The following is a 26,973-nucleotide window of genomic DNA, read 5'->3' as shown; positions in this document are numbered from 1 at the left end:
CCCTGTTTGCCACAGGTCTTGCAGCATTTCACAGTGCAGGAAGATGCCAGGTGTCCCACAGCACCACAGCGCCGACACACCTTTGGTTGTCCCACATAAAAAACATAGCCATTGCAGGCGCCCAGCCGGATTGTAGAGGGCAGGTGCCTTAAGCCTCCATTTACATTGTCCGGTAGTAAGCGAACCTCGAATTTCCTTGCTCCTGTTTTTATACCGTCAACATCTCTAACCTCAGTTCCATGGTGGACGGTGCAGTACTGGTTAAGCCAGGTGTGAATGTCCTCCGTCTTTGCCAGTTCCGAGAACATAACAACATGCACCGTTTTCCTCTCTCTCTGTGTCAGAGGCTGCAAGTTGATCTTCTCAAGTGCAGGAACTTTCCCTCTTTTTGCCTCAAACACATCCACGCATTGTTCAAACAGAGGATAGGTACCAAATACAACCTCAAATGCTTTCTGACCTGGGAGAGCAAAGATGAAATCCAAGTGCCGAGGTTCAAAGCCAAGTTCCTTCTGTAACACTTTTCTGCTGAACTGCATACGATCCATGAACAGGTCATCCAAAAGCTCAAAACGTACAGCATTCTTGCGGGATCCAAAGGTTGCCATCTCAAACTGCAAAACAAACACTGCTTCCACAAAACAAGAAAACAATCCAACTACTCCAACTACAGGCTGATCAAGGTATCTCCCCTGCCAGGTAAGCCGAGAGCCGCAGGCGATGAGCCCGGAGCTGAACGGGCCCCACTGGCTCGTTTGTAAGGCCAGGTGCATTGCCAACCACGACCGGCAGGGCAGAGGCCTTGAAGGCAGCCTGGGCTCCTGCAGCTGTCCAGCCACGCACTCTGGTTTCTTTTCATCTCGTACAAATCTTTTGCCTTTTACTAAAGATTTCCATGAAGAGGAGCATGAATGAGTTCCATACAATTTTTGTGCTTTCCTGCCTTCGGGTGGGGCGCAGCTGGGCTGGTCAAAGAGAGAAAACAAAACCGCTCACAATCACTCTTATTACTGCGACTGTGGCCGTCTGCTCTGCGAGTCCTCGGTCTCCGCCTGTCTGATTGGTGCTCTTTTCTTTGGGGGGCGGGAAGTGTCCGGCCGCAAATATGAAGCGTTACAGCAACGACATGCCATGAGACGATTGATAACGATTTCCATAGGATCCACGCGGTTGCCTGGCAACCGTCAGCTTTGCGCAGTGGCAGTATCGTAGCCTGTGAGGTTTAGCCGATGCGCGATTATTGCTAGTTGAAAACTTTTCCCAATACCCCGCTTCCGCCGGTTTGCAATACAATCGGCGAAAGCAATTCTTGACAGTCTCGTCAGAGACTGAGCAAGGTGTTTAAAGACAGATTTTGTCATGGTAACATCATGGTAGAAAGAAACAAGCTTGTTACGTCTCAACAGAAACACTCTTTAGCTCTTTCAGCGTTATGCAGAGAACAGCGTCTGTCGAGATCACTTTTGAGTCAGCGCGAAACGCCGTGTGCTGTCAGTTTGATTTCATATTGCTCGTAGCGGCGCCCGGCTTTTGTCTGTCAAACGTTAGGTTGCCCTTCTTCATGCTGCATCGTCGGCATGAGTGGAGCTTTTTAAACGTCTGTATTTACTGCGCCTCATAAGAAATCGTTTGTCCCCGTTCAAAACAGATTGTGCGATGTCCTGCAGCGTTCGCAAAGCAAACCTTTGACAGTTTGAAAGAGGAATTTATTCTGCTTCCTGTGCGTGCAGTAGTTACAAAGTTGAACGTCTTTATACGATCTGCCGCAGATCTTACAAACGAGCCAGTGGGGCCCGTTCAGCTCGGGGCTCATCGCCTGCGGCTCACGGCTTGCGAGCGTGCCCAATCCGTGCGATAACTTGGAAAACACCCGGCCACACTGTGCCGGAAACGACGCACTCTGGGAAGCCGCTATGCAAAGCGAGGTCCCAAGATCCCCTGCGGCCGGACACTTCCCGCCCCCCAAAGAAAAGAGCGCCAATCAGACGGCCGGAGATCGAGGACTCGCGGAGCAGACGGCCACAATCACCATTACAAGAGCGATTGCGAACGTGCTTGTTTTCTCTCTTTGACCAGCCCAGCTGCCCGCGACCCGAAAGCAGGAAATCACAAAAATTGCAGGGAACTCATTCGTGCTCCTCTCCACGGAAATCTTTAGTAAAAGGCGAAAGAGTTGTACGAGATGAAGAGAAACCAGAGTGCATGGCTGCACAGCTGCAGGAGCCCAGGCCGCCTTCAAGGCCTCTGCCCTGCCGGTCGTGGTTGGCAATACACCTGGCCTTACAAACGAGCCAGTGGGGCCCGTTCAGCTCCGGGCTCATCGCCTGCGGCTCACGGTTTGCGAGCGTGCCCAATCCGTGCGATAACTCGGAAAACACCCGGCCACACTGTGCCGGAAACGACGCACTCTGGGAAGCCGCTATCCAGGCAAGGTCCCAAGATCCCCTGCGGCCGGACACTTGCCGCCCACCAAAGAAAAGAGCGCCAATCAGACGGCCGGAGACCAAGGACTCGCGGAGCAGACGGCCACAATCACCATTACAAGAGCGATTGCGAACGTGCTTGTTTTCTCTCTTTGACCAACCCAGCTGCGCCCCACCCGAAGGCAGAGAAGCACAAAAATTGCATGGAACTCATTCATGCGCCTCTCCACAGAAATCTTTAGTAAAAGGCGAAAGATTCGCATGAGATGAAGAGAAACCAGAGTGCGTGGCTGCACAGCTGCAGGAGCCCAGGCCGCCTTCAAAGCCTCTGCGCTGCCGGTCATGGTTGGCAATGCACCTGGCCTTACAAACTAGCCAGTGGGGCCCGTTCAGCTCCGGGCTCATCGCCTGCGGCTCTCAGCTTGCGGCCGTGCCCAATCCGTGCGATAAGTCGGAAAACACCCAGCCACACTGTGCCGGAAACGACGCACTCTGGGAAGCCGCTATGAAAAGCGAGGTCCCAAGATCCCCTGCGGCCGGACACTTCCCGCCCCCCAGAGAAAAGAGCGCCAATCAGACGGCCGGAGACCGAGGACTCGCGGAGCAGACGGCCACAATCACCATTACAAGAGCGATTGCGAACGTGCTTGTTTTCTCTCTTTGACCAGCCCAGCTGCCCGCCACCCGAAAGCAGGGAAGCACAAAAACTGCAGGGAACTCATTCGTGCTCCTCTCCATGGAAATTTTTAGTAAAAGGCGAAAGATTTGTACGAGATGAAGAGAAACCAGAGTGCGTGGCTGCACAGCTGCAGGAGCCCAGGCCGCCTTCAAGGCCTCTGCCCTGCCGGTCGTGGTTGGCAATACACCTGGCCTTACAAACGAGCCAGTGGGGCCCGTTCAGCTCCGGGCTCAACGCCTGCGGCTCACGGCTTGCGAGCATGCCCAATCCGTGCGATAACTCGGAAAACACCCGGCCACACTGTGCCGGAAACGACGCACTCTGGGAAGCCGCTATGCAAAGCGAGGTCCCAAGATCCCCTGCGGCCGGACACTTCCCGCCCCCCAAAGAAAAGAGCGCCAATCAGACGGCCGGAGACCGAGGACTCGCGGAGCAGACGGCCACAATCGCCATAACAAGACCGATTGCGAGCGTTTTTGTTTTCTCTCTTTGACCAGCCCAGCTGCGCCCCACCCGAAAGCAGAGAAGCACAAATATTGCATGGAACTCATTCATGCTTCTCTCCGCGGGAATCTTTAGTAAAAGGCGAAAGATTTGTACGAAATGAAGAGAAACCAGAGTGCGTGGCTGCACAGCTGCAGGAGCCCAGTCCGCCTTCAAAGCCTCTGCGCTGCCGGTCGTGGTTTGCAATGCACCTGGCCTTACAAACGAGCCAGTGGGGCCCGTTCAGCTCCGGGCTCATCGCCTGCGGCTCACGGCTTGCGAGCGTGCCCAATCCGTGCGATAACTCGGAAAACACCCGGCCACACTGTGCCGGAAACGACGCACTCTGGGAAGCCGCTATGCAAAGCGAGGTCCCAAGATCCCCTGCGGCCGGACACTTCCCACCCCCCAAAGAAAAGAGCGCCAATCAGACGGCCGGAGACCGAGGACTCGCGGAGCAGACTGCCACAATCGCCATAACAAGACCGATTGCGAGCGTTTTTGTTTTCTCTCTTTGACCAGCCAGGCTGCGCCCCACCCGAAGGCAGGGAAGCACAAAAATTGCATGGAACTCATTCATGCTCCTCTCCACGGAAATCTTTAGTAAAAGGCGAAAGATTTGTACGAGATGAAGAGAAACCAGAGTGCGTGGCTGCACAGCTGCAGGAGCCCAGGCCGCCTTCAAAGCCTCTGCGCTGCCGGTCATGGTTGGCAATACACCTGGCCTTACAAACGAGCCAGTGGGGCCCGTTCAGCTCCGGGCTCATCGCCTGCGGCTCTCAGCTTGCGGCCGTTCCCAATCCGTGCGATAAGTCGGAAAACACCCAGCCACACTGTGCCGGAAACGACGCACTCTGGGAAGCCGCTATGCAAAGCGAGGTCCCAAGATCCCCTGCGGCCGGACACTTCCCGCCCCCCAAAGAAAAGAGCGCCAATCAGACAGCCGGAGACCGAGGACTCGCGGAGCAGACGGCCACAATTGCCATAACAAGAGTGATTGCGAACGTTTTTGTTTTCTCTCTTTGACCAGCCAGGCTGCGCCCCACCCGAAGGCAGGGAAGCACAAAAATTGCATGGAACTTATTCATGCTCCTCTCCACGGAAATCTTTAATAAAAGGTGAAAGATTTGTACGAGATGAAGAGAAACCAGAGTGCGTGGCTGCACAGCTGCAGGAGCCCAGACCGCCTTCAAAGCCTCTGCGCTGCCGGTCGTGGTTGGCAATGCACCTGGCCTTACAAACTAGCCAGTGGGGCCCGTTCAGCCCCGGGCTCATCGCCTGCGGCTCTCGGCTTGTGGGCGTGCCCAATCCGTGCGATAACTCGGAAAACACCCGGCCACACTGTGTCGGAAACAACGCACTGTAAGGCACCTTGAAGCGTGCACCCCCAACATTCTTCTTTGCACATCTGTGAAAGGTAAACTCTTGAGCAAACTCTGAACCAGCTCTAAGGAAACTAATCCGATTAGACGTTACTTTGACTCATCCTTTAAGGGACCCTTGATAATTGGAGAAATCAATGATTTCGAATGAATTCTGTATGCGTCAAAAGACAGCTATACACAGAAAACATGCAGGACACTGCTCATGATGTTTCCCGAGCCGAAACACAGTGCGTTTTTCCAAGCCATCTGACAAAGCCCGCCCACTGAAAACTGCAGCAGATCGTGTAAAGACGTTCAACTTTGTAACTACTGCACGCACAGGAAGCAGAATAAATTCCTCTTTTCAAACTGTCAAAGGTTTGCTTTGCGAACGCTGCAGGACATCGCAAAATCTCTTTTGAACGGGGACAAACGATTTCTTATGGGGCGCAGTAAGTACAGACGTTTAAAAAGCTCCACTCATGCCGACGATGCAGCATGAAGAAGCGCAACCTAACGTTTGACAGACAAAAGCCGGGCGCCGCTACGAGCAATATGAAATCAAACTGACAGCACACGGCGTTTCGCGCTGACTCAAAAGTGATCTCGACAGACGCTGTTCTCTGCATAACACTGAAAGAGCTAAAGAGCGTTTCTGTTGAGACGTAACCCAGTGGGCAAAAGACGTATAATATACGTCTATTAAACGCATACCTCAGACGTCTAAATGTGGTCTGCAATTCGTCTAGAATGAAATTCTAATATACGTCTATTGTTATACGTCAATTATACGTCTATGATTAGATGTTCATTATACGTAAATGGTTGGAGTTCTATTATACGGATAAATTTAGAGGACTATTATACATATATGGTAGGAGTTCCGGATAACTTTAGAGGACTATTCTACGTATATGGTTGGAGGTCTATTATACGGATAACTTTAGAGGTCTATTATACGTATATGGGTAGAGGTCTATTATACGGATAACTTTAGAGGTCTATTATATGTATATGGTTAGAGGTCTATTATACGGATAACTTTAGAGGTCTATTATACGTATATGGGTAGAGGTCTATTATACATCAAAGTTAGGTTTTACAGGTGTAGAAACTAGTAAATCAACCCAATGATTTGGTTTAGAAATTTATTGTGAAAATACACATTCACACCTGAAAAATATGTATTTCAAATTATACATTGTATACAATCAATCAACAATCAACATATGGGCAATAATCATAAAAAACACAACTAGTCTTAAACTTCAGCTACAAATTCTGGTAATATGGCAATATACAGTATAGTAACGGCAAACACAAACTAATTACATTAACACACTAACTCAAAACCACATTTTGATTCAAATATACATTTTAAAATGTACAACTTCTATATTTCCAAGAAAAAAAATATTACAATGGAAGTTAAGACGATTTTTGTCCACTATTTGCAAACCCTGTGTAATTGTCCTAACAGTTAGAACCAAAAACCTAGTATTTTCAGTGTCCAGATCTCCTGGCCCCCTGCCTTGCATATGCATTCTTCAAGTAACACATTGCGTGCTCCTTTATTTCTTTTTCTGCTGATTTAGGGCGGGACTTCAGCACCGCAGCTAGGAGAAAATTATATAATATTACTTCCCAAATTAATGATGATTAATATCTTCTTTAGTATAATCTAAAAAATGAACGGTTTACTAAGCTCAAAGCTGAAATAAATGTATAAAATTTGGCTTGCATCATAGAAGTTGAGCAATAAAGTCTGTCCTAATTAAAGAGTACCCAAAGTTTGAAAGTACAACATAGAATAAGAATAGAGAAACGGCAAAACGATTTAGTGTCATCTTCCCCATTCACACCATTCCCCATTTTGAATGAATTCTGTATGCGTTAAAAGACAGCTATACACAGAAAACATGCAGGACACTGCTCACAATGTTTGCCGAGCCGAAACACAGTGCGTTTTTCCAAGCCATTTGACAACGCCCGCCCACTGAAAACTGCAGCAGATCGTGTAAAGACGTTCAACTTTGTAACTACTGCACGCACAGGAAGCAGAATAAATTCCTCTTTTCAAACTGTCAAAGGTTTGCTTTGCGAACGCTGCAGGACATCGCACAACCTCTTTTGAATGGGGACAAACGATTTCTTATGGGGCGCAGTAAGTACAGACGTTTAAAAAGCTCCACTATTTTTATGTGCCATTTTTTGCTTATTCACTTACTATTTTAATCAAAATAATATTAAGAAAGATCTGTATGTATTCAGATAGTATTATTATTGTTCATACTTACTCGTCAAAAGAGGATTGCTGAGATATTTGCGGATATACTTCTACGTTTGAAAAACGTGTCCAAAATGGTGACCAACGAATACTAGCAATGCATTGTGGTATATAACCGGAAAATATGCTGGGTTCGATATTTTCTCAACGTATGCGTTTATTAATGTTGTCGATATTATGGTTGAAATTTAACATTGATAATACATCGCGGCTATGTGCCCCCTGCTATGAGCTGATGTGCAATTTTAACGCATGCAGTTAGTAAGGATCGGTCACTGTTGTATGGTATTATATACAGTATAATGACATTATGGAATAGGATGGGGACAGGCCTGGCATCACGGGGGGAGGGAGGAATGTCGCCCCTTCAGTTTTGGGCAAAAAGATGTACCTAACTTACCTAGGAGTATACGGCACTCTGCACAGTGTACGAAGTAATTTTCGCAGTAATTAATTTATTATATTTACTATATTTATTATACACGTGTAAATTAATTACTGCGAAAATAATTTACTTCGTACACTGTGCAGAGTGCCGTATACTCCTAGTTGCGGCACACACGATACATACAGTAAAAAGCCTCAGGCACTGTGTTAGATGTGTTTTCGACGTTATATATGCGTTTATTAATGTCGTCGATTTTACGGTTGCAATTCGACTTTGATTATACGTCGAGGCGACGTATATATACGTATAGCCGTATTTTCGCCGTGAATATACGTATATTCGACGAATCAGTGCCCACTGGGTAAACTCTTCAGCAAACTCTGAACCAGCTCTAAGGAAACTAATCCGATTAGACGTTACTTTGACTCATCTTTTTACGCTAGGGTTAGGGTTAGCATTCCCACGCTACTTAGACACTTTGTTTACGCTCAGTGCTTGATTTTGGGAACTTCAGGACGAGTGGGAATTTTCTCCTATCTGTCAATTCTGTTTTGTTTTGGAGACTCTTGGCTGCCTATGTTGTACAGTGCAGCGTGAAGGAAACATTTTCCAAAACTGTGTCAGCTCAAAAGTTGTAAGAAAACCTCTCCAGCTGCTTTAACTCTCTTCATTTTTGTCATTTAATGTGACACTCGATGTATAACTGGAGCCTCACATATGCAAATGGTGAGGCTCCAGTTCGACACCCAGTTCAATACCACTTTACAGTAAATGACAAAAGCATGGCAGACTGTGCCGGACCGGCAGATTACTTCCGCTTATTTTTACCATATTAAACAATGGAAATCCAACCACTTGCATTTGTGACACTTGATTTTGGCTGCACCTAAGACACTCTTAAATCTTCAAACACATTTCTCTTCTCCCGCAACACTCTTGTCTGTCGGCGCTATGTGGCAGCGTTGCATGACAACCCATCTCACCACGGAAAGGAACCTAACAGCTTTGGTAAGAGAGGAGAAAAGGACCTGGCCCGTACGCGGCTCAAACCCACAACCTTGGCGTTACTAGCACCACCATCTAACCAACTGAGCTAACCGACCTCACAACAGTGGTCCTCTCTGTGCTGCAAAAAATCAAGCTCAGGGAATTTCTTTTGTCCTTTGAATAGAAAGCCGTGTAATTCAGTGTACGGGCTTTCTCGTGCAGTTTCATAGTTCTTGTAACCCAAATCCTACACTGGCCTGAAGTGCCCCCCCATTTCACAGCATTTTTCAGCTGATTTAAAATGTACCTAAAGGAGAAGCATTATTGAAGACCATCAATTACCAAGAGCTTTTGTCAAAGGTTTTGGTGGTCATTTTTAATGACCACAGAGCACTATGACCTCGGTTTTACATCTCATCCAAAAGACAGCGCCCTTTTTCCAACACAGCTTCTCCGTCACTATATTGGGACATTGGGACCCGTACAGACCTCAGAGTGAGCGCCCATTAACACCACTTCCAGCTGGAAGCTTTGTTTTTCCCTGTAGCTCACCCTCATCCTGGTACTGACCTGGCTCACACCTGCTTAGCTTCAGTGGGTTTTCAGTTGCGAGTTGCAAAAGTTGGGATACAAGTGTAGCGGCAATGCTTGTTAATAAGACAGAATTAAGCGTTGGTATGCTGTCCTAAATGAAGCCCCATCTCACCCCCCATCTCTGTGGTGCAGCCACAGAGAAAGTATTCATGCAGACTGATTTAAGTTGTTTTCTTTTGATAGGGAACAGCTCCCAGACAGGGATGCACTTAGCTAAGCCTGGCTATCATGATCAATGGTCATCCATTGGCGCCTATCTGTCTAGGGAGTGCTGAATGGACATCTGGACTGCATTCTTAAGTGTCAAGAGTAAGTGACTTATATCTCACCTTGACCAACCAATCAGGGACTGGCAGGGCGTGGTAATACCACGTGGGTCTCCAATGCCCGCCAAACTCTCAACCAATCAGCACACATCTGTGTCTTGGTCAAAAAGGGAGCGCAAGCTCAGATCGGGGCTCTCCTTGGCCATTTTCGCGCATCCTCAGAGACAATCACGTGACAACTGCTGTTGTCTGCATAGGGACTTGGACTTTGTTCTAAGCGCGAGGCCAAGCATCCCGTACGTACTCAGAATTCTACTAACGTGAATGCTCCGTTTGATCAACGGCAGCCTACAGTTGGACCCTCGTCGACAACCTGAATAGCTTATTCAGAAGCAGCGCTGGACCGGGAACGAACCAGTTTCTTCCCAGGCAAAAGAGTGACTTGTGAGGACTCGCGGTCACACTCTGTGCATAGAGACTTTCTACTAGCCAGCCGGACTGCTGGTAGATCCCCTCGGAGCAACGACTGCCCTGCGCGCCGCAGTCAGATTCCTCCGCCCGTCCTACTCCGAGCTGCACCTTGACTGGTTGGCTGGTAGCCAGAGGACGCCGACACAACGCCCATTGGACAACCGCTGGAACAGAGGCTGCAACAGAGCTTGTCAGCTGGTTTGGTGTTCGTGCCGGGAAATTCCAAATCCATACACAGTGGATAAGTTAACCCCATGTTCTACATTGCGTCTCGAGAATTCAATTGTACCTCAACACAAGTTGTTATCAATTTAATTCATGAGTAATGTATTTACTTCCGAGTTTAGAGTAACAATGGGTAATAACACTGATTAGCGATTTGGTAACCGAACGATATATATTGACATATATTCTCTGTTGTGTATCTCTTTGTGTTTGCATCTCTTCGAGATTATATATCTTGTATATTGATAACCCTCACAGTAAGGTCTGCCGCTCGTATCCAGGCAGACTAGTATATGTTTGGTGCACAATTTATATTAATAAATGTATCTCGTGTATTGAACCCGTGTGTGTGCGTTGTTAGTTGTTCTGGCGATTGATTTTCTAAAAGCCCCAACGAACAACCTCGTGATTACTGCTACAATTAATAAGTGTCTCAGTAAACCCATCAAACCACTACATTTAATGGCGTCCCTGGGTGGGCGAGTTTAGAATGAAATGAGACTCAATCGCACAGAATAACTGATGTTGCTGTGAGTTCAAGTTCAGCACAGCACCGTGGCTTTTATACGCGAATACCGGGTGTGCTGATAACTGCGTAAAGAAATCCCCCTGTTTTCTAGCGTTTAGTGTAACGTGTGCTGATTGGAAATCCATCTGCTCGGGTGTTTAGATTCCATACTGTATTTTGGTAAAAGGAAAAAAAGTAATACTCTTAAAGTTTCTCTGACGTAATGACAATGGCTGCTAAAATGTCTGAAGTGGAGTCGCTTATAAGTACTATTTCTAGCGACGACAATCCTGGTTACTGGAGCGGTATCGAAAAGTTGAACTTTGATGATATTGAGAAGCTGCAAGTAGATTTAGTAGCTAAGGTAGCGAACCAGCTTAACACAGGAGGGTCTGTGAACGCAGTTCAGGTCCTATCTAGTTTCGCCTTAAATCTAGCTAAACAGCTGGAACTGTCTTTGTCCGAGCTGACAAAGTTTCAAACGCTTCAGGGAAAGCTAGAAAGATATAAGGCGGAGCGAGTTGAGTTGTTGGATATAATCAGAGAAAAGAGAGTGAAAAGTGAGGAAAGTGAAGACAGACTCAGGGAAGTTTTAGGTAAATTAGATGACCTGTCTGCTAGAGAAACTGCGGCTGAGGTAGCTAGGAGAGACCTAGAAGCGAGCTTGAAAGAAAAAGAAAAAGAAATTGAGAGTTTAAATGAGCTCAGCCAGGAAAGGCAAAAGGAGTTAGATGCTGCCGTACTGGAAGCAAAACAGGCTAGATCCCACTTACATGCCAGCCCACCTAGCAGCCCGGAGCGCTCACCCAGGAGGTTTCTCCCGGCCAGGGTCTGTGGTCGGATCGGCATGGGGGAGATCGCCGAGTCCTGCGCGAGACGCAAGGGCGATTCAATTCAGGCATAGACCCCCTGCTCCTGATCACGGCCGTCTCCCTGCCCACGGAGAAACTGTAAAAATTAACCTCCACTCCCTGAGGCAGTTAGCCAAAGATGTAGAAAGGTTTGACCCGACAGTGTCAGGGAATAATGTGGAGACCTACATTGATGAGCTGAGATATACTTTGCAGTTTATGCCCGAAGCGTCCGAACAGGAAAAGGCTATGTTAGTAAGGAAAACTACCAGCCGAGCGGTCCACGAGTGGATGTCTAGACAAGGACCTGAGGTCTGTAATAGCTTTGAGGAGCTGTGTCAGGCAATGATCGGAGAATTTTCGGCTTTTATAGATCCCATATCTGCCGTGGCCACAGCGCACCATATTAAGCACGAAAAAGCTGAAGCCCCTCGCGACTATTACCCCTATTATATAATATTTTACTATTATATAACTTGTAAAATATTACCCCCGGTCCATTCTCTTCCAAAAGTGAGAAACACCTGTTTTCTACATTTTGTCTGTTTTAAAACCATATCTCTTTAAACCAAACCAAGAGTTTGTCTTTTGCACTGATATTCTGATTCATTTCAATTTCAAAGAAAAAAAAAACATTATCTTCCAAAGCATCATAAAATTGTCCATTCTTCCAGACTCTACTTCTCTCTTGTAGTAGTACAGCAGACCTTTCCAGGTGAGCAGATCACAGAGTCCGAAATATGCTTCCTCCATCAAGCAAAGTACCTGAACATGACTCGGTCTTCATAAAAGCGCCCCTGTAATAAAGAAATTAAATCCAAAATCAAGAGGGCAGTTGCCTACTGAAGTTCAAGAAGTCATCAATTTTAACCTAGCAACACATTAAAGGCTGCATCTATACAAGTACGATTCTAGAAATGCTCACCAGATTACGTTTTAAGAAAGAACTGCGCCTCAGGTTCCGCCGAGATCTTAACTCGGATGGCAGGATTCAGAGTCCGGAGTGCGGACTGATGGCGCACGGAGGGTCCACATACTGTGGATCCCTCAGTTTTCTTCCGCGTGTTTAAACCGCCAGCGTGTGGCTCTCCTGTCCCCGTGACCTCATTGCTCTGCTCTCGCCTCTGTGCAGCCGAGCCCGACTCATGGTAAAGTGGAAAAAAATATGCCCTCAACGTGGGATTTACTCTGGATCGAGGATAGATGTCACCTTTTTATCGTTGAACAGGATGTATGTGATGTGGCGACTAGGTTCAATTTTGTATCCTTTTAAAAGATTAAGGACTGGGGTGAGCGGGATTTATCACCCTTTCAGCTAAGAACCCGACGTGAGCACCGTTTAAGCTGCATAGACTCGGTCGTTTAACTCTTCTCCATTAGCAGGGTTAAGGTTAAAGAAAAAAAACATTGCTGACTTCTTTTTTTTTTGCCAGCCGCGAGCGCTGATTAGCGAGGTTTGTATTTCATGTTTTGCAAGTTGCATCCATTTTAAGAAAAACAAGTCGTTCAAGACAGGAAATGAATACTTGCATTTAATTAAGTCTAGGCGTATGCGGTTGTCCAAAATGACCAGTTCTGTTCGAGAACACAGCACAAAAAAAGGCACCGCTGGGATTCGGACCCAGGATTTCTTGTTTACTAGACAGGCGCTTTAACCAACTAAGCCACGGCGCCCCGGGAGTGCTGTTTTTTTGCAGCCACTTGGACACACCACTCAGACACATCTGCATTCGGTGTGTGCTCCGCCTGCTCGCTGAGCAAGTTGCCACCTTTACATACAATAGCAACATCGACACCAAGAGAAAGGATGACAAATGGCTTTTATCTGGAACTTTTCATGTCCAAGGAGCTCAATGTGCTTTCTGTGTACAACAGGGCCACTGAACTCCACACTGGCCACTGAACCACAGCAGTGGCTTGCTGGCTTGACATCTCCCAAGGAAAATGTTGAAATCGCATGTGGAACAGGAAAAGGACCCTCGAGTACGAGGGAAAAAAAAGAAAAAGATCATCTGGAGCGTGCCAACCCGTGTCTGGACAGCCCAGTCTCATTGACGAGGTGGCCGAGTGGTTAAGGCGATGGACTGCTAATCCATTGTGCTCTGCACGCATGGGTTCGAATCCCATCCTCGGCGCTCTCTATGTCTGACACGTGTGCCTGTTAGATGTTGGCCCTCCTTCTGTTTGCTCCAGTACTAGAGCTGTACATTTTCTAGCGGTGGCTGAACATGGTATAGTAGGCTAACGTCGGTATCGAGCAGTGGCAGTAACAGTATTTACGTGCCGCTGCTGCCAAGTGGCTCTGGGTTGAGACCGCATTTTCACTTACTTGCAGCACAAACGGAGAAAGCGATTTTTGACAGTCTCTCGAGAGACTGCGCTAGGTGTTTAGGGATAGACTTTGTCAGTTCCCCCTGGGATGATGGCCTCTCAAATAGTTTGTGATTCCTCTAGACGTTTATACAGTAGAAGCCTGCTTCGTGGCTTAAATCCAAGCTAAGGAAACGAGTTAGAGGTCTGATGCAGAACTGCACTGTATGTGTGAGGAAAGCTGCCCCCTTCTGTTCCATGTCGACCGAACAGAGGACTGTAAAGGATACGACCAAGAAACTTTAGGATGCTGGTTGGAATCCAGCTCCAAAGAAGCCCCTTTGGGTGTTATGTCATGAAAAAGTAAGAACAGAGAATCTCCCTTTGATCAAAAGCGCAACAGAACTGTTTTCCGTGGAGCAGGTTTCAGACCCGTAGACCTGTTTTATTTGTATGGCGTTCGTAAGCGCGCAAAACAAGGACAATTCCTGCGTCTAACACGAATGTAAATGCTTTTGAAAGTGCAGTGTGGTGCAGCTTGTAAAATCCTTGTCCACATTTGTGGTTTGTTGATGTTTTTTTTCTGTATGCCAAAGTTGCATTTTGACATCCGGACGGTGAGACTTTATCATTTGAACGTGAAGCCAGCCTTAAACCCTCTGAGGCGTGTCTGTCTGCCGGCATGTATCTTGTGAAAGGTATTTTTTTTTTAACGGAGAGCGACTTTAAAAAGGTTTCCGCAGACACCTCGCACTCCGGAGGAGGAATGCGGCGGCGGCGAGCTCACTGTAGTTGTGGCCGAAGAGTTAAGGCGATGGACTTGAAATCCATTGAGGACTCCCTGCTCAGGTTCGAATCCTGCTGACTACGGCGTCTGCTGCACGTCGCCTTGTGCCTGTGTGGCAAAGGCGAAGTGCCGCTTCTCCTTTCCTGGTACTATAAAAATGCTACATCGCTTGGTCCTGCTTCCATGGAAAGCAGTTCTTCAGGTAATTCTACTCTCTTACCAAAGCTGTTAGGTTCCTTTCCGTGGTGAGATGGGTTGTCATGCAACGCTTCCACATAGTGCCGACAGACAAGTGTGTTGCGGGAGAAGAGAAAAGTGTTAGAAGATTTAAGAGTTTCTTAGGTGGAGCCAAAATCAAGTGTCACAAATGCAAGTGGGAAGATTTCCAATGTTTAATATGGTCAAAATAAGCGGAAGTTATCTGCTGGTCCGGCACAGTTTGCCATGCTTTTGTCATATACTGTAAAGTGGTGTCGAACTGGGTGTCGAACTGGAGCCGCACCATTTGCATATGTGAGGCTCCAGTTATACATCGAGTGTCACATTAAATGACAAAAATGAAGAGAGTTGTAGCAGCTGGAGAGGTTTTCTTACAACTCTTGAGCTGACACAGTTTTGGAAAATGTTTCCTTCACGCGGCACTGTACAACATAGGCAGCCAAGAGTCTCCAAAACAAAACAGAATGGACAGATAGGAGAAAATTCCCACTCGTCCTGAAGTTCCCAAAATCCAGCACTGAGCGTAAACAAAGTGTCTAAGTAGCGTGGGAATGCTAACCCTAACCCTAGCTGGAGTTTGAGCAATCCGGCACTGAGCGTAAGAAGATGAGTCAAAGTAACGTCTAATCGGATTAGTTTCCTTAGAGCTGGTTCAGAGTTTGCTCAAGAGTTTACCTTTCACAGATGCGCAAAGAAGAATGTTGGGGGTGCACGCTTCAAGGTGCCTTACAGCTGTAGGGAGTGATTCGAGACGATTCGTGGCGTGTGCTCGTTCCCATGTACCGTACGCCCCGGGGTGCAGTGCTAGGATGACGTACAATACCACTTGGGCACGTAACGGCGTTATGTGCAGGGTTTTCGTTTGTTCGTTTTGTTTTGCTCTGCTTTGCTTTGTTTTGCTTTCCATCGCGTTGGTAAGAGCGTAAATAAAAATGCGATTCCTGTGTCTACCACTAATGTAAGAGCTATTTCAAGTGCGACGTGGTGCGGCTTTTCAAATGCTTGTGGGCATTTCTCTGTTGTTGATTCTTTTTTTGTGTGTAACAAAGTGGCATTTTCATGTCCGGACGGGGAGACTTTATCATTCCGACATGAAGCCAGCCTTAAACCCTCTGAGGCGTGTCTGTCTGCCGGCACGTATTTTGTCAAAGGTATTATTTTTTTTTAACGGAGAGCGACTTTGAAAAGGTTTCCGCAGCCACGTCGCACTCCGTGTTAGATTAAAGGAGGAATGCGGCGATGGTGAACTCGCTGTAGTCGTGGCCGAGTGGTTAAGGCGATGGACTCGAAATCCGTTGGGGACTCCCCATGCAGGTTCAAATCTTGCCGACTACGGCGTCTGCCGCACGTCTCCTTGTGCCTGCGCGGCAAAGGTGAAGTGCCGCTTCTCCTTCTCTGGTACTATAAAAACACTAAATAGCTTGGCCCCGCTGCCATGGAAATGAGTTCTTCAAATAACCACACATCTTGCGTTCGCACCTCTGGTGTTCTACTTATGCCTTTGAAAACCTAATGAATAAAACTGAAAGAACCGACACAATATGTAGGTGCTCGTAAAGCATGCATTAAAGAACTGTTAACAGCAAGGGTTTCAGTGGGTTAACTGAGGAGAAGGCGTAATCGCTAATTGTTGACTTTTTATTTGGTGTTAGAAACACTCTTACTGTGCATGACGTGCAACAAATTTAGCCACAGAAATTGCATCACGCTTTCATGTATGCTATTGCAGACACCAACGTTGCCTAGATAGAAAACCGAAATAGCCGTGGGTTTGCTTGCTGGTCTGAAGGATCTCTCTTCGAATCTCTATCATTTGTCAATGGAAGTAAAAGGTGCTGCAATCTGATACGTTCAGAATCAAACCCGCAGCTGTTGTTCGACTTTATTTCTTGACTAATTACAACTGAGTGTCGCATGAGCAGTTACGTAAACTTGTCTGATATATTTGAACACAAATGCCTTTCTTCAATTAAAACTAACAGTACATTGTCAGGGACATTCAGTTCTATACAAACAAGAGACAGACAAGAGAACATTTAGTATATAATAGACAGAAAGAGGTTCGAATCCTGCCGACTACGTTGTCCACCTCCTGTCGTTGTGTTTCGGCGCAAGCAAAGAAGCGCGCCTGTTCGGTGTTCCTGGTGGTTTTAAAATGCCAAATTGCTTGTACCCGCTCCCTTGCAAATAAGTTCTTCAGCGTCCGCGAATGGCATTTTACAGCTGGAAGCAGATGTCGACGCTTTTTGCACAGAGCACCAAAAAAGCGTCTTTTTTGAAGGCCCGGGTTCTGAGCGTTGGTGGTTCAGTGGTAGAATTCTCGCCTGCCACGCGGGAGGCTCGGCTTTGATTCCCGGCCAATGCAGTGGCTTTTGCAGCGAGCTGCTCCATCACTTGCATCCCCTTGCAACTCGCAACTGAAAACCCACTGAAGCTAAGCAGGTGTGAGCCAGGTCAGTACCCGGATGAGGGTGAGCTACAGGGAAAAACAAAGCTTCCAGCTGGAAGCGGTGTTAATGGTGCCGGCGGTGGGGCGCTCACCCTGAGGTCTGTGCGGGTCCCAATGCCCCAGCATAGTGACGGAGACACTGTGTTGTAAAAGGGCGCTGTCTTTTGGATGAGATGTAAAACCGAGGTCACAGCGCTCTGTGGTCATTAAAAATGACCACCAAAACCTTTGACAAAAGCTCTTGGTAATTGATCGTCTTCAATAATGCTTCTCCTTTAGGTACATTTTAAATCAGCTGAAAAATTCTGTGAAATGGGGGGCACTTCAGGCCAGTGTAGGATTTGGGTTACAAGAACCATGAAACTGCATGAGAAAGCCCGTACACTGAATTACACGGCTTTCTATTCAAAGGAGGGCAAAAGAAATTCCCTGAGTTCGATTTTTTGCAGCACAGAGAGAGCCACTGTCGTGAGGCCGGTTAGCTCAGTTGGTTAGAGCATGGTGCTAATAACGCCAAAGTCACGGGTTCGTGCCCCTTACTGGCCAGGTCCTTTTCTACTCTCTTACCAAAGCTGTTAGGTTCCTTTCCGTGGTGAGAGGGGTTGTCATGCAACGCTGCCACATAGTGCCGACGGACAATTAAATGACAAAAATGAAGAGAGTTAAAGCAGCTGGAGAGGTTCTCTTACAACTTTTGAGCTGACACAGTTTTGGAAAATAATTCCTTCACGCTGCAGTGTACCATATAGGCAGCCAAGAGTCTCCAAAACAAAACAGAATTGACAGTCATATAATGTCCATTAACCCCGGTTTTAAACGCAGCATCATGTCTGCCATCATAAGAATATGAGTCCAATATTTTAGAATATAGTCAGAATGACTTCTAACCTTAGCTGTGGTGTCTTTAATCCCTATTGCTCAATGCATGGTGTACGTACTGCATACATGTGTCTTGAGAATGAGGAATGGGCCCCTGAGACAGTCATTTGCCTGTTTCACAAATGATCGTATTTTACTAGAGATTCTGTTTGGGATTCAGATGTGCATTCGGACAGCAATCCCTTTCAAGAAATGATATGTTCTGGATGAGGTCAAAGGTGCTAGAACACTGTATTTAGGATGTGTTTGCAGTGATTGTGTGTCTCCTGCTTCAACGCAGTGATATATAGATGTGCTCCTGTAATTTATTGGTACATGCCCAGGGCAGTAAGTAGTCTGAGGATTTATTTCCAGACGGCATAGAACAGTGAAGCACTTCTACTTAAATTATTACATTATACACAATTTGAGTTCATTTTAAAAAGTAAAAGGTAATGAAAGGAATGCATTTTCATAAGAAAGATAATACCGATATGCATGTGATAATCTTCCTTATATCATGTAGTGCGTCATTTGGACACTTTGTGGGCTTGAAATACAAAGAAAATCATGTTCTATGGTACAAGATAAATACAAAACTTAATCATTTATTTTAATTAGATTTGTTTATAAAGCATAAGCAATCATTTATTACATTAATATATGTGAAAATGACATTTTAGCACCATAATATTACATACAGGTCTCTAGCTTCAACACAGTGATATATATATATATGCTCAGTGATTTATTGGTACATGCCCAGGGCAATAATCAGAATTAGTATTTATTTCCATACGGGCTACAGGTAATGTTGTGAAATACTTCAACACACTGGATCGCAGATTTAGACCCCCTGCACTCTTACTCCTTAAAAACCAAAGAAATGAAGATATGTAGCAATCACATTGTAACAGGGGTGACAGTGACTTAATGCTTATACTACTGGACTTCTGGTACCTTTAGGGTACGGTGTTCCCTGAAGGGCTCTCAAACCCCGCATTTCAGATGCCTAGCTGTATTGCTGATGTGTTGCACCTCAGAATCACTTTTAAACCTTACCTCTGGTATCTTTAATCCCTATTGCTCAACGCATGGTGAAAGTATTGCATAAATGTGTCTGAAAATGAGCAATGGGCACCTGAGAGACTCATTTGCCTGTTTCACAAATGATCATATTTGACTAGAGATTCTGTTTGGGATTCAGTTGTGCATTCTGACAGCAATCTCTTTCAAAAAATGATTTTACCTTATCGCGGCTTTGCCCTTCTTGCCTTTTTGGACAATATCTCCATCTTGTGGTCGTTGTTGGTAATGTCTAGACAATATCTCCATCTTGTGGTCGTTGTTGGTAATGTTTTCTTATGCCCTTTTTTTATTTCAATTCTCTATTAGATGATTCTAGAATCTCTACAATAGAGTTGAAAACATCAGTTTTATAGCAGACAATATGACATTATTTATAGTCCAATTAGAAATTTATTACCCTGTTTTTAACATAATAACAAATTAAAACTAAGTTTGGAACACCAGGGAACATAAAAAATGATTTTTAGGAAAACCATGAGGTTCTCTGTGTCCGATGCCTGCAAGGGGAGAAAGCTAGAATCCTTTGATTTTTCCAAATTTGAAAATAAACATCATATAACAACAGCTTTCATTCCTAGGAGTGAAAAACAACCATTTTTGAAGACATATTAGTTTCTAAAACACTACAATAAAGTTAAAAACATCCATTTTATATTACATTATTTTTTGTGAAATAATTAAATTGGCTTATTTCTCTCGCATTAAATTGGCTACAAATGCAAGAATTCAACCAGATATTCTTGTAAAATGTATAATGTTGCATTGCAGTTAGTTAATGTAGTTAGTCCATAGTCAGCAATCTAAACTTTATTGTTAAGCTTTAATGATTGATGTTGTACCAGTAACCTTTAGAAATACTATAGTACTTCACAAATGCTTTGTGTGTTTGGAAACCTTTTGAGTAAAAGCCTTATAAAAATAGGTTTAGTTTTTACAGGACATCACAAAGAAATAGGATGGTATAATTCTTATAATTGCTTAGTGATTGTATTTGGAAGATTATGCACTAAACAGACTTCAGGAATGCCAGTGGATCATTGTGCTATTTGGAATTATTCCAAAAATCAAGTGACCTCTTTGCTGTAGTATTTTTAGTATTATTTATTTAGTATTAATAAAGAATAGATTTATTAAAGTCGTGCGATGTGCAAGCGGGATATGTAAAATAATTTAAAATAAAGTTTTTTATTATTGTTATAGAGAAACATGATCAGATTTTCCCTGGTTCAGAAAAAAAACGATTAAAATCTGTAATCTTTCCACTTGTATGTCATCAGACATTAACGAGTACAACCCCCCTCTCTGCCGGAGTGCTGGCTGTGACGAATTAAACCAATTTCACAGGTGTTTTCAAAGTAGGAAGTACAGTGTTAACTAGTAGATGGCCTCCTCAATGAAATCGCTTCAACATGCTAATGCGTTGGTATAACAGTCCGGGCGTGGCAAGCTTCCAATGTCAACTCGACTCGATTGGAAGACAATGAACGTATTTTAGCCCTAAATGAATTAATAGCAAACATGGTTTACATAAAAGACATTTTTCCAAGAAAGTTTATAATAATACAATCTATAGTTGAAATCTGAGCCTAAATATAAAGAAAAAAGCATTTTCAGAGAGCAATCACGCTGTGTTTATGTAGAAAAAGCGATTAGGTTTATGAGCAATCTAATTACCTATTCGCTTAAAACGCTATATAAAATAAAGTTTATTTAAAGATGAATGATAAGTGTCGCAGTTTTAATAATTTTCGTAGTAGGGCTTGGACAGATTCCAAGTGCATTTTTGCAATTTACGTTGCATTGTCCAATGTGATGTTGTAATACAGTTTAGAATACAGTAAGTCTAAACTGTATCAGCTTTATTTATGGGTTGCAATTTAGAAAAAGTCAAAAACCGCACTCAAAATCCAATTTAGAGCTTTCTGGCAAGAGGAGACACCCAAATTATAATGTAACATGCCACTGTTTGTGCATGAACAAAGTTATACTGCAATTTTCCTTAGATACGCGATTAAAAAAAATAATTTTTTTGAATCCCCGGCCAAACACATTCCATAAGAATCAGCGCTTTTATACAGTATATCGCCTTTAAACACGCGTTTACGATTTAAATCAAAACTCGATTCAAATCAATATAAATGTTTATTTTGTAACGCATAGGTGACTATTCATTGTTATTAAAAAGACGTAAATTCGATCATGTTGTGATATTTAGAAATATAAATTTGTTTTGATGCGAGTGAGGTTTTATTTAATCTCTGACCAAGGGAAATGTTTCATTTTTTCAAAGAAATGTTTGTTAAAAATTAAAGTCATAGTTCCATGAGATTCAACCACAGACCATGTGACATAGGAGTCAGGAACCTAACCCACAGCACCACCAGCGCAGTCACATGCTGAGGGCTGAAAAAGCACTACAGAAACATTATCGACTATAAAATAATGTAATTAGGCACAGAAGAAGTTTACAGCACAGTACAATAATAAATGCTGACCATGACTTTAGAAGCATAAATTACCTTACACTCAATTTAAACACAAGCTGTCTTTAGCCCTCTAAGCTGGTTCATACAGAAATGTAGAGAACCAGGCTCAGAACACACAGCTTCATTAGCGAATACATATGCAGAACAACTAGAGAAGATGTTTTACAGAGGATGGATTTTTAGAAACATCCCATCAGTGACATCACTGAAGTCAACTCCTAGGTAACTGTCGTGTGGATAGTTTCACAAGAATCAGACAAAGGTTTAAGCATCGCTTATTTTAGATAAAACTGCAAAAAAACAACAACAACCCATAATGTACTTCTTTGCGGCTCTGTTTGCCCAAATCATATATTCACAACGTGAAATTAGAAAATAGTATTACGTAACCAAAAACCGCAATATGGAAACAGAACCTGTGTAATTGTTGACAGATGATGTACTCGTAACATTTTTACAAGACGAACTACAACATTTAAAAAATGACTTGTATGTACTTGATATCTCTAATCAATCCACTGCACTGCATTAAAACAAAACAAAAACTAAAACGCCCTGGGCATACCGTTTCGCGCTTCTCATCAGTTGCTCAAAAGCAATTTGACCGTATGAAATGCATAATATAAACCTAGAAACATATACGTGAGGAGTATTTACGTAGTATCGGTGTCAAGACATACCTCTCAAATACTGTAAATCAAGTTAAAAATATCTCAAGACCGATTCTGGTCATAATGAAACCATGTTTCGTGTATGTTTTCTTTAAAGTACCGAGACCAGCCATATACTGTATGTTTATGTTCCAAAATTAATATCGTTTATGGCCTTCACACGCGTTGCATTACGCTCCTATTCTTTTTATGCTCAGGCACTAAGATTTCCCTTCAGTGGTAAAATTCCATATAAATATTCAATACTTAAACGGGCACAGTTAAGACATTAAATATACATATACATATACATATACATATACAAACTGTATACAGTACAGTTTGCATACGGTAATATGTTTATGTTCCTAAATCAATCTCTTTTATGAGCATGTGAAAGGCATGGTGAATCGATTCTCAAAAATTACTGTACTTTGCATGATTGGAAAAAAATGCGTGATTGCGAAATGCTGTGGTGTTACTTTTACAAAGAAGGTCAGTGAAAAAAATAATGTGGACCAGGGCAATACTTTGAGTTTACAGCTTGTCCAAGGTCATTTATTATTAATACTATTAGTAATATCTTCATTAAAGACTTTGATGGCTACAGCTCAAACATGAGAAGTTGAGCTTTATTAGCTCCACCTTGCGGAAATTCCGGATACTATTATTTTGCTAGCGGTATTTACCGGTAACTCGCGGTAGACTGCGTACAGCGTACCGGAAAATAATGCAGTATCGCCCGCACATTTTGAATGGCTGCATCTGTAGCAATCATATTGTAGCAGACACTCATTTGCCTGTTTCACAAATGATCATATTTTACTAGAGATTCTGTTTGGGATACGGATGTGCATTCTGACACCAATCTCTTACAAAAAATGATTTTACCTTATCGCGGCTTTGCCCTTCTTGCCTCTTTGGACAATATCTCCATCTTGTGGTCGTTGTTGGTAATGTCTAGACAATATCTCCATCTTGTGGTCGTTGTTGGTAATGTCTTCTTATAGATAGATACTTTATTGATCCCGTGAGGGAAATTGCAGTGCAACAGCAGCTTAACACACACAACACAGCCACAGTGTAACGAATTATATAATAATAGTACAATACTGTATATATACTGTATATATATATATGAAACAGAAATAGAAACAGAAACAGGAATCGCTTACTCACCTGGAGAATCTCTGTAGGAATATCTAGCATTTATCAATGGAAATAAAAGCTGCTTTAATACAGTGCATGTTCAAACTCAAACCCTCAGCTGCTGTTCTTGTTTGTTTTGGGACAAATTGCAACTGAGCATCGCATGAGCCGTTACGTACCCTTATCTGTTAGGGAATTTCAAGGGAGGAGTTAGGTCAGAATGGGTAGGCTGCAAAACAACAAGTAAAGATTTATTCCAAGATGAAATGTTGTGGCGGTTTTCTTATCTTTTCAGCATGGACTAAACTTTTACGTGTTCCTTATATGCTATATATGTATATATTAGCACCAATGTCGTTCTTAAAAACTAACATGAAATTGTCAGGGACATTCAGCTATATACAAAGACGAGACAGACAAAGTAATAATTCTGTATTAACTTGGCCTACATACTGACGCAATGATCGAACTAACTGACATGTTCTGATTCAGATCCCCTGCAGTTCATGCCAATTAGAACAATAGCAATGCTGAGTCCTCCCCACCCTACTGAGCACAAATTCATCTGCTCTCCAGTTCTTTTCTGCATGTTTTTTCATTGCAATTGAGCTCGGAGCTGGAGATGATCTCCATACAGTTCTGTGTTCACCAGCCCGCACTTGCGTGCTAATTTACGGGTTGTGGCAAATGCTTTTCTATAGTTCATATACATGACGGCAACCTGTTACCGAGGAACCTGAGAGGTTTAAAAGCCTCACGAGCCAGGCAGGACTCGAACCTACAATCTTCTAATCCGAAGTCAGACGCGTTATCCATTACGCCACTGGCCCATAGAACATGCGCTTGCACTCCACCACAGAGAGCTCTACACTGCTACTAGTAGTACACTTCCCCATCTAAATTTTCACAGCAAGAAACTTGTGTTTCCTACTATTTTTATCAGGTTTAAAATATCATCTCCTTAAAACAGAAAAAGTGTTGATGTGTTGTGCTGAAATTCCGATTGATTTTGAATTCAAAGAAAAAAGGTTTTCTTCCAAAACACCATGAAATTGTCACATCTTGCAGACAATAGGTGTATTCCATGTTGAAAAGAGAAGAAAGAAAACCATGGAGCCTTTTACAGGTGTGAGGCTTCTTCAGGTGTGAGAAGACCTCACAGTCGAAACGCTGTGTTTCCGTTCTTCTCTTTTCAGCATGCAATAAACCTAGTACTTGTTCCTTTGCAGCCGAGGCATGCTGACGTAGCTACCCAGCTGAACATCTTGCAGACTCTACAGTACTTCTCTCCTGTAGAAGTAAAGCAGGGCTTGCTGGGTGAGCTTTTGCTCCGGTAAATTAGGTCACGTGTCATGTTAAATCACTTCTTCTAAACACAACATTTGCTGGTGCTAGCTTTCCCCATGAAAAGAGACATTTCCCTTACAGTACATGACATATCATTTTTATTCTATCAATAAGTATAGAAATTAAACAAAAGAAAAAATGGTGTCGCCAAAGAATGCACAGCTCTGTCACCTTGGGGAGGTGTCAAGGGCATTGAACTCCTTGGACATGAAAAGTGCCCGATAAATGCCATTTCTCATCATTTCTCTTGGCGTCAGTTCTGCTATTAAATGGGACGGAGGCAACGGGCTCAGAGAGCAGGTTAAGTGCACACCGAACGCAGATGTGTCCAAGTGTCTGTAAAAGCGCGGTGCTCCGCTGGCGCTGTTCCCTAGTGGCTTAAAGTGCCCGCCTAGTAAGCAGGCGATCCTGGGTCTGAATACCAGCGGTGCCTCTCTCCGTGTCTTGTTGTGCCGAATGTATCATTTCAGACAAACATGTACAGCTTGGTTCAGTTTAATGCAAGAATTCATTTCCTTTCTGGAATAACTTGTTTTTGAAGAAATCCATACAGCTTGTGAAAGATGAAATCCATTTCTTGGTTGTCAGTGGAAAAAGATTGCCGGCTGCAAGAAGCGCAAGTGATTGTTTTCTTTGACCATAAACCTGCAAATATAGGGAGCACAAGCGGCCGTCAGTCTCTGTGGCGCAATCGGTTAGCGCGTTCGGCTGTTAACCGAAAGGTTGGTGGTTCAAGCCCACCCAGGGACGCATGTCTCCGTTTTTCCAATGTAAACATCATCACCGCTAAAGAAGATGGCGCAGAAGGCTCCACAGTCGAAACGTTGTGCTTCTTTTCTTCTCTTTTCAGCATGGAGTAAACCTTTGCTTGATCCTTTGCAGCCTACGCATGCTGACACAGCTACCTTTCTCTTAACGCGCCTCAATCATTATTCACCAAAACCATCAGCAGAATGTGTCGCCTTTGTGGTGATGTCACTCCTCTGCTTCACAAATGTCCTTAGTGACGGACCATTTCTTTCTGCCATTTTTCCGGAGCGGTTATTGATTGCTCCATCATTTCCCTCATACTTTCCATCCCTAGATTGAAAAAAAAAAACAGAAACAGGCTGACAGGACGACAATCAAATTGCAAAAACTCATCAAAGCACTCGATAGAGTATTTGAATCCACAAGTAGCTACGAGCAACTTTGTCCTGGCTTGTATGAAAGTCGGAAAATGTCAAAAAGACAAAGATGGTGGCTTTTTCATATCTGTTCTTTTATTTTTAGTTCGTTGGCTCTTCTGTCCATTGTCCTCCTGCCTGGCTCTTGACCTGTGACTGTCTGAACGCACACATTAGACTTTCAGGCGGGGGATTTGTCCTGAGCCTCTGTGGAAGACCCACCCACCCCCATAAATAACTGCTCTAGAAACACATGAATGCAAAACTAAACCACAGCTTAAAGAGGAGCTCCAACTCAGTGCCATACTAATGTAAACGAAGTAATACTAAGACATGTTCTTATGGATTTGTCTTACCTTGAGATATGTAATTGGATTTCAGGATTAACTTCCTCATTCAATGTACTGGTGATTCTTTGCCTGGTCAGTACCTGGGTGGGAGACCTCCAGCGAACAATTAAGCTTGCTGCTGGAAGTGGTGTTAAGAGACTCTTAGGATCTTCCAGAGGTGTCTGTCCAATAGCACTAGTTGCCTTAGAGCTGGCTCAAACATTGCTCAAGAGTCTACCTTTCACAGATGCGCAAAGATGAATGATGGGGGTGCACGCTTCAAGGAGCCTTCCAACTGTAGGGACCGATTAGAGACGATCCGTAGCATGTGTTCGTTTCCATATCTGCCCCGTGTCTCAACGGTAGGACAGAGTCAAATACTGCCTCGACACGTAACAGCATTATATATAACCGCAGGACTTGAGGGCTGTTTTGTTTGAATGTTCAAGGCATTGGTAAGAGCGTAGGTCAAGGGCCATTGGTGCATCTCCTGTAACTGGAGTAAAAATGCTATTCAAAGTGCAGTGACTAAAATCGTCGTCCACATGTCTCCGTTGTTGATTGCTTTCTGTCTAAGAACGTTCTGTTTTCATGTCCGAACGGGGAGA

At 44.1% G+C, this 26,973-nt stretch overlaps 12 non-coding genes across 12 annotated transcripts; 5 read left to right on the top strand and 7 right to left on the bottom strand.

Annotated features, from left to right (window-relative positions):
* Positions 1–839: 839 nt before the first annotated feature.
* LOC148633850 (U5 spliceosomal RNA) lies at positions 840–953 on the top strand. Its single transcript, XR_015933805.1, has one exon. It is a non-coding gene; the product is annotated as a U5 spliceosomal RNA (small nuclear RNA).
* A 233-nt stretch (positions 954–1,186) lies between these two features.
* Positions 1,187–1,328, top strand: LOC148633849 (U4 spliceosomal RNA). The gene has a single exon (XR_015933840.1). It is a non-coding gene; the product is annotated as a U4 spliceosomal RNA (small nuclear RNA).
* Positions 1,329–2,087: 759 nt separating this feature from the next.
* Positions 2,088–2,202, bottom strand: LOC148633848 (U5 spliceosomal RNA). The gene has a single exon (XR_015933807.1). It is a non-coding gene; the product is annotated as a U5 spliceosomal RNA (small nuclear RNA).
* Positions 2,203–2,592: 390 nt separating this feature from the next.
* On the bottom strand, positions 2,593–2,709 carry LOC148633847 (U5 spliceosomal RNA). The gene has a single exon (XR_015933824.1). It is a non-coding gene; the product is annotated as a U5 spliceosomal RNA (small nuclear RNA).
* Positions 2,710–3,102: 393 nt separating this feature from the next.
* Positions 3,103–3,217, bottom strand: LOC148633846 (U5 spliceosomal RNA). Its single transcript, XR_015933814.1, has one exon. It is a non-coding gene; the product is annotated as a U5 spliceosomal RNA (small nuclear RNA).
* Positions 3,218–3,608: 391 nt separating this feature from the next.
* Positions 3,609–3,725, bottom strand: LOC148633845 (U5 spliceosomal RNA). The gene has a single exon (XR_015933815.1). It is a non-coding gene; the product is annotated as a U5 spliceosomal RNA (small nuclear RNA).
* Positions 3,726–4,116: 391 nt separating this feature from the next.
* Positions 4,117–4,233, bottom strand: LOC148633844 (U5 spliceosomal RNA). The gene has a single exon (XR_015933777.1). It is a non-coding gene; the product is annotated as a U5 spliceosomal RNA (small nuclear RNA).
* A 391-nt stretch (positions 4,234–4,624) lies between these two features.
* On the bottom strand, positions 4,625–4,741 carry LOC148633843 (U5 spliceosomal RNA). Its single transcript, XR_015933817.1, has one exon. It is a non-coding gene; the product is annotated as a U5 spliceosomal RNA (small nuclear RNA).
* Positions 4,742–13,579: 8,838 nt separating this feature from the next.
* trnas-gcu (transfer RNA serine (anticodon GCU)) lies at positions 13,580–13,661 on the top strand. The gene has a single exon. It is a non-coding gene; the product is annotated as a tRNA-Ser (tRNA).
* Positions 13,662–16,095: 2,434 nt separating this feature from the next.
* trnas-cga (transfer RNA serine (anticodon CGA)) lies at positions 16,096–16,177 on the top strand. Its single transcript has one exon. It is a non-coding gene; the product is annotated as a tRNA-Ser (tRNA).
* An 8,103-nt stretch (positions 16,178–24,280) lies between these two features.
* On the bottom strand, positions 24,281–24,353 carry trnar-ucg (transfer RNA arginine (anticodon UCG)). The gene has a single exon. It is a non-coding gene; the product is annotated as a tRNA-Arg (tRNA).
* A 1,193-nt stretch (positions 24,354–25,546) lies between these two features.
* trnan-guu (transfer RNA asparagine (anticodon GUU)) lies at positions 25,547–25,620 on the top strand. Its single transcript has one exon. It is a non-coding gene; the product is annotated as a tRNA-Asn (tRNA).
* The last annotated feature ends 1,353 nt before the right edge of the window (positions 25,621–26,973 follow it).

This window comes from Lepisosteus platostomus, unplaced genomic scaffold (assembly GCF_059453375.1).
Source record: "Lepisosteus platostomus isolate fLepPlt1 unplaced genomic scaffold, fLepPlt1.hap1 Scaffold_42_H1, whole genome shotgun sequence".
In the NCBI taxonomy this organism is placed as follows: Eukaryota; Metazoa; Chordata; class Actinopteri; order Semionotiformes; family Lepisosteidae; genus Lepisosteus; species Lepisosteus platostomus.
This window is presented reverse-complemented; position numbering and strand designations above follow the sequence as displayed.